Consider the following 15,334-nt stretch of genomic DNA (forward strand, 5'->3'; position numbering starts at 1 on the left):
TTGAGCCCAAATAAATCGTACTATTTTTTAATGGCCTGAAGTTATGAATAATGAAACAATCAGTGACTTTTCATAAATATATCTAAAATACTTGCTTTTTTGCTGTTTTTCTTTCATATTATTCCTTGATCTGCAGGTTATTTAAGATATGCAAAGAGCACTTTTTTTTTTTTTTTTTTTTTACTAACACTGATGTATTTTTTAAGATATTTGCTTTGGAGAACAAACTATTCAAGTGTAATTAATTCACTATCTGCTGAAGTAATCTTTGAAGTTGACCTAACTGAGGATCCTCAGATCAAAATTCTGGCAAATTAATGATAAAACATACACAAAGATTAGTAGTAGAAGACTCTAAAGGTGAGCAGGACTGTTCCTTAACAGATGGAAAAAAACGTGGCAGTAGCACCATTAGAAATATATGGTTTGGAATATTTCTGCCCAAAGTTAGCATGTGTGTCCTTTTAAATCCAGAAAAGACACCATCAAACACCATCTCCAGTTGTATAAGAAAATAAACATGGATTATCTTTTACATTATGTCATATAGATTTTTTAAATTTTATTGTTTAGTGCAGATTTTCCCTAAATTTGAACTATATGCGAATTTTGAGCAAGGGACATCCACCTTCCCTTTTAAATCTGTATGTGTGTGCAGGTGTGTGTGTGTGTGTGTGTGTGTGTGTGTGTGGTGTAAAATTTAATATCAAGATAGTAGTTTACACTATCTAATAATAAAATAAGATTATCCAATACTGCTTTATTTATTTGAAACTGATCATTTTGTATAATGTGGCTCCACCCCCCTCTTGCTAGTGTGTATTCTTTTTTTCTTTTTATTGAGATATAATTGACGTATAGTATTATATTAGTTTCTGGTGTACAACATACATGATTATTATATATATTATGAAATGATCATCACAGTATGTCTAGTTAACATTCATAACCACATATAGTGACAAATTTTTTTCTTGTGATGAGAACTTTTAGGATCTACTTTCTTAGCAACTTTCCAATATACAATACAGTATTATTAAGTATAGTCACCATACTGTACATTACATCTCCATGACATTTAGCTTATCACTGAAGTTTATACCTTTTGACCACCTTCACCCAAACCCCCTCCTCTGGCAACCATCAATCTGTTTTCTGTTTGTATGAATTTGATTTTGTTTTAAATTCCACATATAAGTGAGATAATGCTGCATTTGTCTTTCCAATGGACTAATTTCACTGAACATGACTAACACCAAACTCCTGAGGCTAGGATAAAATTTTTACAACCCATATTTTAAATAAATCTTCAGAATTTTTTATTCCAGGAAGAGACACATGAAAACAAAAACAACATCAAAACAAAAATCAGGCTACCCATTCTTCTTAGTATTAATAGTTTTGCTGGAACTACTTATAATGTAATTCTCACCACAGAATTAATTTTCAATTTCTGGAGATTAAATTGAAACAAGGCAGGTACCAGTTACTACCTTCAAAGAAGTCATTTTAACATCACACAAGAAATAAAAGATCAAAGAGATCACTGAGTTAATCCTTCAAACAAGATCAAGTTTTTGCCTTTTAACAATTCTTTAATTATTTTAATGTCAAAGAGTATAGTATTTCTGTGTTTATATTAAGAAATGAAGGTGCTAAGGAAAACACATTATAGGCAGAAATTATATTTGCATCCTTACAATTATTTCCAGTGTTCATATATTAAACACCTGTCGTTAGTTATAATATATTTGAAAACTTAAAAGATGCTTCATTGTTCCTGGTAAATGTCTTTAGTTTTCTCAGCTACTGAGAGTTGCATGTTTAACAAACAATTTATACTATTTTATGGATAAAAAAATCTTACAGTGTAGGAATGAATAATCAATGCATATTAATTAAAATCTAAGCAATACCAATCTACAGTTGTATGTCTTGGGTATATGATGAAGCTACTCTGGACTTAGGCTTCTCATTTTCAAATCCAAGGTTATTGTGAGATTTAAATAAGATAACGTTTGTCAAACAGGAAACATTCTGCCTGGACCATGATAGGTATTCAGTAAATAATAGTTGTGACTAAATTAAAAAAAAAAACTTTTCAACTTCAAGTATGATGAAAAACGTATCCTTTGGGTATAAAGTCAAGTGTTAATAGCCATATAAACACTGAGGTGTATGTATTTGCTTAGTATTTATTCAGGTCCACTTATTTAGGTATCTATACAATTAATTATGATATGCAAATTGGAAGAAAGTAAGGGATTATGAGATTTAACAATTAAACGACTGAAGATTGAAAAATTCACTTTTTGCTAGAAGTGTGCAAATGCTAGAGAGTTAAGGGATTGACTAATTTAAGATACTTAAGCCTTAGGATTATGATATAATCCATATCACTTAATAAAAATCAAACTTTATAAAGTGGGAAAAGCTTTCAAAAGGGATAACAACTCTGACCCATAGAATTTAATTCTAAATTATTTAGTAGCTTAGTTCTGTTCTTGTAATAATAGCACAACAAAAACTGAGAGTATATTTTGGCAGGCAAATCACCATAAGTGCACAGACAAATTTATATCCTGCAAGAAAATATGCATACATGTATTCTACTTAAGTAAAAATGTATATGTATAAAGCAAGGAGCATTATGACAAATAATTTAATTTATTGTACAAATGCTAAACACTTAACACTTCTATGCAAATTTGAAACAATCTAATGTGTTACATGCTACAGAACATTTTTATCACAAACTATAAAATGACCATATTTCAATAGAACCCATACAAAATACTACATATAACACCACAAAAATTGAAGAGTATAGTTTATATGTATAATCTGGCTTGGCAATAAATACTTAAATGCTTGATTATTCAACCTCTGAATTATCTCATTTTTCTCAATAATTTATTTTCTGTGATCATTTCTCTTTTCAGATTCTCCCCCTCCACCCTCCATTATTTTACTTTCAAGATGTTCTGATTGTTAATAGCTACTTTACCTGTATCTGTTCTTTAACAAAATTATAGCCAGATCATTCACACTGCTACAGTAGAGGTAGTCAGCACTTTCACAGTAAAATCTGCTCTTCAGAGGTTTATAACTCAACTGTAAAAATTCATACCGGGCTCATCTTGGCATAAAAGTTCATAGTCTGAAGCAAATTTGCTTTACCAATTTTCAAGCAAATTAATGTAGTCAATATTCTAAGTGAACAAACATAAACGAAACACTAAAGAAATGTATTCCCCTAAAATAATCATAACCATTTGGCTGATACTTATTTTCAAGTTCTTTAGTTGTTGTAAAATTTGCATGTGTCCCACGCAGATGTTGAAAGAATAGTTCCAGGAGGGAGAAGGCAAAAAATGGTGGCTTTCTTCCAAGAAACTAACACTAACATATGTGGCTATAAAATAAATAGCCTTCATGGCAGATGGCTTACCCTCAAACACCAGCTCGATCTCTCAGTATTTTACATATACAACTATGTAAAATACATTAAGGCTCTATTTAGAGGTAGAAACTGTCATATCAATAAACTTCCAAAACCATTTGAAAAATACTATAAGAACTTACAAATGATTTTCTCACTTTATATAACATTGAAATTTCCAAAAGGTAACAATTTATATAATACTATTGTATGGTTTTATATCAATGGTGATACAATTCTCATTCTGTTTCTTTAGATATTCTTCCAAAAGTAAAAAAAAAAAAAAAAAAAAGAGACAAACAGAAGTGAGTTTATATCATGATTGCATTCAGAAACTTAGGCTTTGGGAAAGAAAAATGTTGTGTTCCATCTCAAGACATTTCCTACTAAAATCATTCACAGAATCTGTAGGCGACTATTTTCAAACCACACTAATGTTTTTGTGTAAGTAACACCAGAAAAAAATAAAAAGAAAGAAAAGAAAGGAAAGAAATAAAAAGGGTAGGAGAAATAAAAGAAAAAGTATTCCATTACAATAGGAGTACTGCCATTCTGGAAAATTCAGAACAAGCCACTCATATAGAAAAATTATTATGAAGAATTTAAGCTCAGGAGTTTATTATTAAATACAAGTCGGACACTATAATACATGTTAAAAGTCAAATAAAATCTCATGAACCTAATAACATCCTGGCCTTTTTATAATTCTATTCCATTTTGGGAGTACATGCATCCATGTTTTTATCAGAGATGTAATGATATAATTTTTATTTTGATCTTATTACTTTCTTATATTAAAACTTTATAGTGTTTACATAGGCATAATAATGATAAAAAATCATAATCATTATAATAGTTAAAACATCCATAGCTCTCACTATGTGCTTAAAGTAGCATTATTTTGTGGTCACAACAACTTTCAAGTTGCATATTATTATTAACTCTACTTTATACACAAGAGGAAACTTTGAGTTAGTGAGTTTAAGTAACTGGCTCAAGGTCTCATGATTATGAGAGAGTAAATGGAGGATTCAAAACCAGGTAGCATATCTATATAATGTGTTCCTCACCACTATGTTAGATATTTCTCATTTCAATGTCATTTGCTAGTTTTTTAAAAAACTCATTTCTCTGCTATTAGAAAGAATGGTTGTTTCCTGTCATTTCTTTTAAGAAACCACATTGCTTTGAACATCTTTACATATGGGTTTACTGGATATCTATTACTTCTTTGCAACTGATGATTGATAGTGGTATTATCGACACAAAAATGTATAAATTTATTTTACATATATTTTGATTGTATTCCATTTTACCTAATGTAACTTTTTTTAACTTTTTATTTTACATTGGAGTATAGCAGATTAACAATGTTGTGATAGTTTCAGGTGCATAGCAAAGCAACTCAGTCATACATATACATGTATCCATTCTCCCCCAAACTCCCCTCCCATCCAGCCTGCCACATAACATTGAGCAGAGTTCCCTGGGCTATACAGTAGGTCTTTGTTGGTTATCCATTTTAAATACAGCAGTGTATACATGCCGCATGTAACTATTAATCTATATCCCTGTCAATATAGAATTAAGTATGTGTATGTGTACACACACATGCAAGCACACATTTCTACTTGAATAGTTATAAAATGGAACTTCATTCATTTATTAATCATTTGTGAAGTTGAACATTTTTAAACGTTTAAGTAAATTTAGTTGTTCACTTTGCTTATAACCATACTTCCTATTGTTTTGTTAATTCCATATCACCTTTAGTAAATTAACTTGCATTTGTGGTAAAATTTACGAAATTTAACGGTCAGTATAGTGGTATAAAAATGTTCAGTGCATACAAGAAAATGTCAGAAATTTAATTTGGCTTAAACTTTATTAAGTAAGGTGACTTAAATTTTATTAAGTATTCATCAGAGGCCATCATTAGGAGATATGATTGGGAAAGATCATAATGGCTAGATCAGGAATTTTCATGTGCTAGTAGTTTTGAACTTTGAATATCTTGATAGCAAATCACACTCACTGGGCTTATTGGAGACACAGTCACAGCTCAGATCTTGAATAGTGAATCTGGCTGCATTGGGGAAGAGAACTTGTTCTAGACGAGAATCTAAACACAAAGGATTTGCCTCCCGCTCCAGGGTACACAGACCACCATTGGGGGTTCATAAATTTGGGTGGAAAACACATCTTTGTTCTTCCCAATTTCCAAATGAAATTTAGTGCTGCTTTCAATTAAATATTTAGGTCCCAAACCACAGCAATAGTGTCAATATCTGTGATTTTAATGACTAAAACAATTTCAGTTATTTTGATTTCACCTACAGTTGTTGCAAATATCTCAAAATACTGTTTATACTTACTTGTAGTAATTATTAGACCCACCATTAGGACTTGTTTTTTAAAATATATATTAATAATGACATGCATATATTACTATGTCACATGTTTCAAATATTGATGAATTTATTTCAGATAAATCTGCCTTAAAAAACAAATGAAGTATTTCATTTGATGAATTTAAAAACATTATTTTGAAAAGAGGTCAGAGCCCCTGAAGGTAAGAGACCCTGAGGAAGTATGTGATTTAAATGAAATTCAGACAATAAGGACGCGACCAGGATAGAAGTATTGGGATGGTGGAGACTGATGTGAGCACAAGAGGGCACAAGAGCTAATTCTCTCTCTCATTCTATATCCAGTCAGTTCAATGAGGTCAGAATAGGCATTGAGGGGTCTTAATTAATTCCAAAAGGCTATATCCAATCTTATTTCATGCCTAGCTCCAAAAGGGCTGTTTTCTCCCAGAAATTTACTTATACAAATAATATTACCACTCATGATAGCATGGCTACAAGTGAATGCCCTCTGTTGTATATGATGGTAGATTTTGACCTGAAATTTGATAGCAATTTGACTATGAGATCATGTTTCACTTATTTGGTTGCAATACAAGATTTTGCTTCCTTGATATCAGAAATAAATTTCTTCTTCCTCAACTGTAACATTTCTGGGATTGCTTGTTTGAGGCAAGAAGTGTGTGCTGGCATGAGCCCTGCTGGGAATCCAATCTGTGTCTGCAGTGTATTATAGGCTTGTCACCCCAAATAATTTATGGTGAGACATTCTTTAACTTGTGGACATTTGTAAAGGCCATGTTGCTGTAAATGCTCCTCAGTTTGGGAACTGAAAACAATGTTTTCACAATAACTTTTCTCTGAATATCTTCTGTTAGTCTCAAGTTTTCTTGGCTACCTGAGAAACTAGCCACCAACTTCAAGGACAACAAGTTAAATCAGGCCCGAAGTCTGGCCAGAGAACAGCAGAGGTATGGGAATTGGTCTCTGACAAAAAGCTACATACAAAATATGAATAGGGAACCCATTCTGTATAACATCAATCAGCAGAAGTTTAAAATACTTAAAAGAAATATATGAGGAAAAGAAAATCAGAAATAGAAGAAACACAGACTTCTTTTTAAGCAGAAATTATAGTGACTGACCCTAACACAAGCACTTTTTCTTGCTAGTTTGTGCAGAAATCAGGACCTCTGGAAAATCTGAAATAATCAGTTAAGATGTAATTTTGTTATATTTTAACAGTCTAGTTATAATTTCCTCAACTTCGGGAACAATTAAATACTAGCCTTATTATAATTACCATTCAACTTTCTCTTTAAAGAGCAAAGATCTTTTCTCTCATTTTTTGTTTTCTTATTTAGGAATAGAATTGATAATGAGAATATTTAGCCTCTTATCTGGCTATACTATTCTGACAACAATCAATTAATTCATTGAAACCTATTCATTTTAAAGGATACAAGCTATAGATTAGAAGACTTGGTTTCTCTTTTCCAGGAACTCTCAATCAATTGGAAAAGAGTGATATGAAAGCAACTTGTATAATACAAATTGGTGTCACCCTTATTCTGGACAACAGCACACAAAAGAAGTATTTCCTATCCTCAAGGAATTCTAAGATAGTACAGAAGGTAAGATACAAATATGCATAAAACCATATAAACTTTTATAAAGCAAAATAAAATACACACAAACAAAATTAGTGAAACTAAAACTTGAAGAGCTTAATAACAGGGCCAGATAGAAATCCTCTTAGTCACTGGGCCGAGTCAGTGAAACATTAAACATTAAACATTAACTTTGGAGACAAAGTCAGTGAAACATTAAACGTGTTAATATATTATTATATCTCATGTTAAACATAATGTGTGCACTACCTGACATAATGTTATCTACACTTTCTCACCTTTTAATTAAACATTAATTCTATTTTAATTTGTTCTTCTTCCAGGGCTTAAATATGTCGTTACCCCTTGCAAAGGTGTCAGGCGTCTGTGCCTGCACTGCCCAGTAGATGAGACCCATCTGAGGATACAGAGGGCTGGCATGGTGATACTCTGGTCTTTAATTCAGACTTTGTGATTTCTGAGATTCTATGAAGTTGCCAGTAGATGCGAAGTTACACCAGGGCATGGACAAAGCTTCATGGATGGCACATTGTGTTGGTGGAGGAATGTGTAGTCCAGCGAAATTGCCAAACTATGGAGTCTGTAGGCCATCAGGACATTGTTGAGAATTTCAAAGCAAGAATCGTCACTATCTAAAAGTCTAGTCACTTACTGATTTTTATTTTTTTAATTTTAAATTATATTAATTAATTAATTTATTGGCTGCTTTGGGTCTTTGTTGCTGCACGTGGGCTTTCTCCAGTTGTGGCGAGCGGGGCCTACTCTTTGTTGAGATGTGTGGGTTTCTAATTGCAGTGGCTTCTCTTGTTGTGGAGAACGGGCTCTAGGCGTGCGGGCTTCAGTATCTGCAGAACTTGAGCTCAGTATTTGCGACACGTGTGACTAGAGAGTGCGGGCTTCAGTAGTTGTGGGCATGGGCACAGTAGTTGCGGTGTGGGGTCTCTAGGGTGCACGGGCTTCAGTAATTTTGGTGTGTGGGCTCTAGAGTGCAGGCTCAGTAGTTGTGTCTCACGGGCTTAGTTCCTCCGTGGCATGTGGGATCTTCCCAGATCAGAAATCGAACCCACATCCCCTGCACTGGCAGGCAGATTCTTAACCACTGCACCACAAGGGAAGCCCCTACTTATTGATTTTTAGCTGCAAATATCGTTAACTATAAAATCCAGCATGGTCCATATACATCTTTCTAAAATTAATGTAATAGTAAGCAGCTATTTACCTGCAACATATTCTCAGTAGCTGGGCTTAAATAAATGTGAGGAATTAGTATTTTCCAAACATGGTCCAAACTTACTTTTCTTATAAATTAAAATTCATGTTAGGTTTTAAAACAACTGAAGAAAAAAATATTTGAATTGGATTGTTTCCAAGATTATTTTATGTTTAATAAGTCGCATGTTGTTGAGTTATGAAAAATGAGTCATGCTTAATTGAATTTGTCCCTTTTTTTCTCCCATCTTTCATGTCTTGCACAAACATTTATTTCACAAACATAATATATGTCCGATATTGTGCTTTGAGTGCTCTAGAAACAATGATAAACAACATACAGCTAGTGTTATCAAGGAGCTCATCTTCTAATAGTGGGGGTAGACAGGTTGTAGTAACTAACACATTGCTTCAGGAATGGTTATATATGAGAATACAGCTAGTGATGATTTGGATGGCTTATTGTTTTGTCTGGGAGAGTGTATTGTTCTGGGAGTTTTCATAGACTATAAATGACAGGATATTGGAGACATTTTACTATAGAACTAAATTCAGTTCAATATGCACAAACCTACTATCTTTTCCTGCATGTCACAACTACATACACTCATTTTTAGAGTGGGGAAATATACAAAAGTCCTAGCAATTCACTTTGTCTCTGGACATTTAAGGTATATATCCATTTTATCTTAGAAATGAAGTGAACATTTGAATTATAGAGTACACAATTTAATCTGTGTGTAAAACATATTTTATATATTCTACTGATTAATGGATATTTCCAATAGAAAAGCACTTATATGTAACTTAGATAAAAGTAAAATCTTCTTTTATGAACTGAATTGTTTTGACTCATTTCATTTCCATTTACTCTGGGGTGGGGGGGGAGAAGGATTTCATTATTGGACAGAGCCACTACATTATTTTCTTTTATCAAATATAATTTGGATTTCTGTGAATCATATTTTAGACTGCCCAAGATACAGGCAGACTAAACCACATCTATCATTGTTCTGCATTTTCCTTTCTAAGCTACACAATTTGGAAACAAAACCTCACAAATTACTTACATTTCTGCAATTTCTCAACTGCAAATGTGACACTTGTAGTGAGGACATTTTTAAATCAATTTAACTCCCTTTCCACCACCTCCTCCAGTGTACATAAAGCAGCTTTGTTTTGTGACATGTCCTGTCACTACTAATGCATGACTATGGTATTTGTAGAGACAGGAAGGAGAGATTGAAAAAGCAATAAAGGAGGAAAACACATTATTCTTGGAAAAACTAGTTGAACAATTTTATTCTATTGATTAACTGGTCATAAACAATCTGGTTTAATTCCTCAGCACTCCAAAGTCTATATTGAGTGTTGGGCAATAGGCCATGACTTCTGGAATTCAACAGGACCAGGTGAAATTGAAAATATTGTACACTGGTTATTTTGTTGACATGATTATGCAATGGGACTGCTTTGCTCCAGATCAAGACTGACAGCCTTATTCCAAATCTCTTAATACCATTGAATAATTTCAGACACTTTATACTGCCTGCCAAATAGTCATCCTCATTTATTTTTTTTCCTGAGGGACCTTGGTTATATTCAAAGGAAGATCCATCACGTGATTCGGGGTAAAATGCACTTGTATCAAGCTCCGGAGGAAATTCTAATTAGCATCAACCAATCTTAGAGGCCCCCATTTACAGCTCTAACCAATGAATCATGAACAGACAGATGGGGATTTTTGAATAAGGTTCCCTTCCTCTTTAAAAGAAGGCAGCAAGAAGAGAGGCCTTTTTATTCTCTGGGCATTATCAAGTCCACCTCGATGAAGACACCAAAATATGAAGGCAGGAAAAAGGAAGAAAACAGAAACCAAGAACCAGAATACTGAGTTGGAGCCTGGAGGTGGACTTACTGTGGTCTTCTGCATGTGAAAAACAAAATTCTTTACTTTTAAGTTGCATTTATTTTGTGTTTTGCAGTTGTAAGCTTCCTAACAATTACACACGAAATTTATGCTTACAGAAAATCAATTTGACACTTTCTAGAACCATCTAAGGAAGTGGAATAATCAATCCTCAGTCATTGCTTAGGAGTGATTAACATATATGTGGTAAGTAGGGAGAGTGTAAGGGATATGTGGGGAACATGAGGGAAAGTCTGTTAGAAGCATATACATTGCCTTAAACCTACCAATGGTTATTCAGAATGAACCCTAATAATGCTTTGAATTGAGGTTTCAAAGCAACCTCTCTCTCTCTCTCCTCTCTCACTTTCTCTTTCTCTCTCACACACACATATTTCCATATATATGCATATGTGTATATATATGTGCATGTATGTGAATTTACACACACCTTTTTGAAAATTATATTTTAGAGGATAAGCATTTCCTAAGGATAGTTTTCCAATATTGTTTGCCAGAACTGCATGAAATAGAAAAATAGCAGTTTTAATTCTGGTTAATAAACCAAAGGATAAAGAAAGAGAATACCCAACTCCAGTGAAAACAGAAATGTTGCCCTGTACAGCTGGAAAACCTTAATAAATCTAGTTCAAATTATAATGTAAAATAAAAGAACCTATTGGGTCTAAATTAAAGAGGATGAAACTCAGCACATACTTCTTATTTAACTTTAGAAAAAAGAAAAAAAAAACTATTGCTTATCATAAGATGTTAAGGTAGAGGTAAAAACCAATTTTAATTATTCAAGCTGTACATTGTATGTTGCATTTATTTTTATAATTATTTAACTTTTATTATCTGCAGAACATATATGGTGGTATTATTTGGTAGGTAGATCTATCCTTTTAAAATAACTATTTTTTTTTTCAGGAAAATGAGAGCCTTTAATTATTGAGCATCCCATGACAAACAACTAGAAAGACAGGAACACAAGGCCACACATTAACAGAGAGGCTGTCTAAAATCATAACAAGTTCACAAACATCTCAAAACACACCACTGGATGCGGTCCTGCGGACCAGAAAGAAAAGACCCAGTCTCATCCACCAGAACACAGACACTAGTCCCCTTTACCAGAAAGGCTACACAACCCATGAAACCAACCTTAGGCCTGGAGGCAGACACCAAAAATAATGGGAACTACGAACCTGAAGCTTGCAAAAAGGAAACCCCAAATGCAGTAATTTAAGTAAACTGAGAAGACAGAGAAATACACAGCAGATGAAGTAGCAAGGTAAAAACCCAACTGACCAAACAAAGGAAGAGGAAATAGGCAGTCTACCTGAAAAAGAATTGAGAGTAATGATAGTAAAGATGATACAAAATCTTATAGAATGTAGAAAATACAAGAAACACTTAGCAAGGCCCTACAAAAACTAAAGAGCAAACAAACAGTGATGAACAACACAATAAATGAAATTAACAATACTCTAGAATGAATCAATAGCAGAATAACCGAGGCAGAAGAACGAATAAGTGACATAGGAGATAAAATAGTGAAAATAACTACTGAAGGTCAGAATAAAGAAAAAAGAATGAAAAGAATTGAGGACAGTCTCAGAAACAATTGGGACAACATTAAATGCAACAACATTCAAATTATAGGGGTCCCAGAAGAATAAGAGAAAAAAAAAAGGGACTGTGAAAATATTTGGAGAGATTATAGTTAAAAACTTCCCTAATATGGGAAAAGAAACAGTCAAGAAAGTTCAGGAAGTAGAGAGTCACATACAGGATAAATCTAAGGAGAAACACACCAAGACAAATATTAATCGAACTATCAAAAATTAAATACAAAGAAAAAATATTAAAAACAGCAAGGGAAAAGCAACAGATAACATACAAGGGGATTCCCAAAATTTTAACACCTGATCTTATAGCAGAAACGCTGCAAGCCAGGAGGGACTGGCAGGACATATTTAAAGTGATGAAAGGGGAAAATCTACAAACAAGAAAATTCTGCCCAACAAGGACTTCATTCAGATTCGATGGAGAAAACAAAACCTTTACAGACAAGCAAAAGCTAAGAGAATTCAGCACCACCAAAACAGCTTTACAACAAATGCTAAAAGAACTTCTCTAGGCAGAATATACAGAGATAGAAAAGACTAGCAATAACAAACCCAAAAAATTAAGAAAATGGTAATAGAAACATACATATAGATAATTATCTTAAATGTAAATAGATTAAACACTACAAGCAAAAGTAGACTGGCTGAATGGATACAAAAACAAGACACATATATGTGCTGTCTACAAGAGACCCACTTTGGACTTAGGGACACATACAGGCTGAAAGAGAGGGGATGGAAAAACATATTCCATGCAAAAGGAAATCAAAACAAAGCTGGAGTAGCAATTCCCATATCAGATATAATAGAGTTTAAAATAAAGACTATTACAAGAGACAAAGAAGGCCATTACATAATGATAAAGGGATCTATCCAAGAAGAAGACATAACAATTGTAAATATATATGCACCCAACATAGGAGCACGTCAATACATAAGGCAAATGCTAACAGCCATAAATGGGGAAATTGACAATAACACAATCATAGTAAGGGACTTTAACACCCCACTTTCACCAATGGACAGACCTTCCAAAATGAGAATATATAAGGAAGCACAAGCTTTAAATAATACATTAAACATGATGGACTTTACTGATATTTATAGGACATTCCATCCAAAAACAACAGAATACACTTTCTTCTCAAGTGCTCATGGAACATTCTCCAGGAGAGACCATATCCTAGGTCACAAATCGAACCTTGGTAAATCTGAGAAAATTGAAATCATATCAAGTATCTTTTCCAATCACAATGCTATGAAACTACATATCAATTACAAGAAAATATCTGTAAAAAATACAAACATATGGAGGCTAAACAATATGCTACTATATAACGAAGAGATCACTGAAGAAATCAAATAGGAAATTAAAAAATACCTAGAAACAAATGACAATGAAAACATGATGGCCCAAAACCTATGGGATGCAGCAAAAGCAGTTCTAAGAGGGAGTTTTAGAGCAATACAATCCTACATCAAAAAACAAGAAAAATCACAAATAAACAACCCAGTTTTACACCCAAAGCAATTAGAGAAAGAAGAACAAAAAAAAACCCCACAAAGTTAGCAGAAGGAAAGAAATCATAAAAATCAGAACTGAAATGAGTGAAAAGGAAATAATAACAAAGATCAATATAACTGAAAGCTCGTTCTTTGAGAGATAAAACAAAGCTGATAAACCATTAGCCAGACTCATCAAGAAAAAAAGGGAGAAGAATCCAATCAACAGAATTAGAAATGGAAAAGGAGAAGTAACAACTGACACTGCAGAAATACAGAGGATCATGAAAAATTACTACAAGCAACTATATGCCAATAAAATGCACAACCTGGAAGAAATGGACAAACTCTTAGAAAAGCATAACCTTCCGAGACTGAACCAGGAAGAAATAGAAAATATAAACAGACCAATCACAAGCACTGAAATTGAGACTGTGATTTAAAATCTTCCAAAATACAAAAGCCCAGGATCAGATGACTTCACAGGTGAATTCTATCAAACATTTAGAGAAGAGCTAACACGTATCCTGTTCAAATTCTCCCAAAATATAGCCGAGGGAGGAACACTGCCAAACTCATTCTACGAGGCAACCATCACCCTGATACCAAAACCAACAAAGATGTCACAAAGAAAGAAAACTACAGGCCAATATCACTGATGAACACAGATGCAAATATCCTCAACAAAATACTAGCAAAGAGAATCCAACAGCACATTAAAAGGCTCATACACCATGATCATGTGGGGTTTATCCCAGTAATGCAAGGATTCTTCAATATATGCAAATCAATCAGTGTGATATATCATATTCACTAACTGAAGGATAAGAACCATATGATCATCTCAATAGATGCAAAAAAGCTTTCTGCAAAATTCAACACCCATTTATCAAAAATAAAAACCCTCCAGAAAGTAGGCATAGAGGGAACTTACCTCAACATAATAAAGGACATATATGACAAACCCACAGCCAACATTGTTCTCAATGGTGAAAAACTGACACCATTTCCACTGAGATCAGGAACAAGACAAGGTTGTCTACATTCACCACTATTATTCAACAGAGTTTTGGAAGTTTTAGCCACAGCAATCAGAGAAGAAAAAGAAATAAAATAATCCAAATTGGAAAAGAAGAATTAAAACTGTCACTGTTTGCAGATGACATGATACTATACATAAAGAATCCTAAAAATGCCACCAGAAAACTACAAGAGTTAGTCAGTGAATTTGGTAAAGTAGCAGGTTACAAATAAATGCACAGAAATCTCTTGCATTCCTGTACACTAATGATGAAAAATCTGAAAGAGAAATTAAGGAAACACTCCCATTTACCATAGCAACAAAAAGAATAAAATACCTATGAGTAAACCTACCTAAGGAGACAAAAGACCTGCATGCAGAAAACTATATGACACTGATGAAATAAATTAAAGATGATACAAACAGGTGGAGAGATATACCACGTTCTTGGATTGGAGGAATCAACACTGTGAAAATGAATACTACCCAAAGCAATCTACAGATTCAATGCAATCCCTATCAAACTACCATTGGCATTTCACAGAACTAGAAAAAAAAATTCACAATTTGTATGGAAACACAAAAAACCCAAATAGCTAAAGCAATCTTGAGAAAGAAA

This window comes from Mesoplodon densirostris, chromosome 3 (genome assembly GCF_025265405.1).
Source record: "Mesoplodon densirostris isolate mMesDen1 chromosome 3, mMesDen1 primary haplotype, whole genome shotgun sequence".
In the NCBI taxonomy this organism is placed as follows: Eukaryota; Metazoa; Chordata; class Mammalia; order Artiodactyla; family Ziphiidae; genus Mesoplodon; species Mesoplodon densirostris.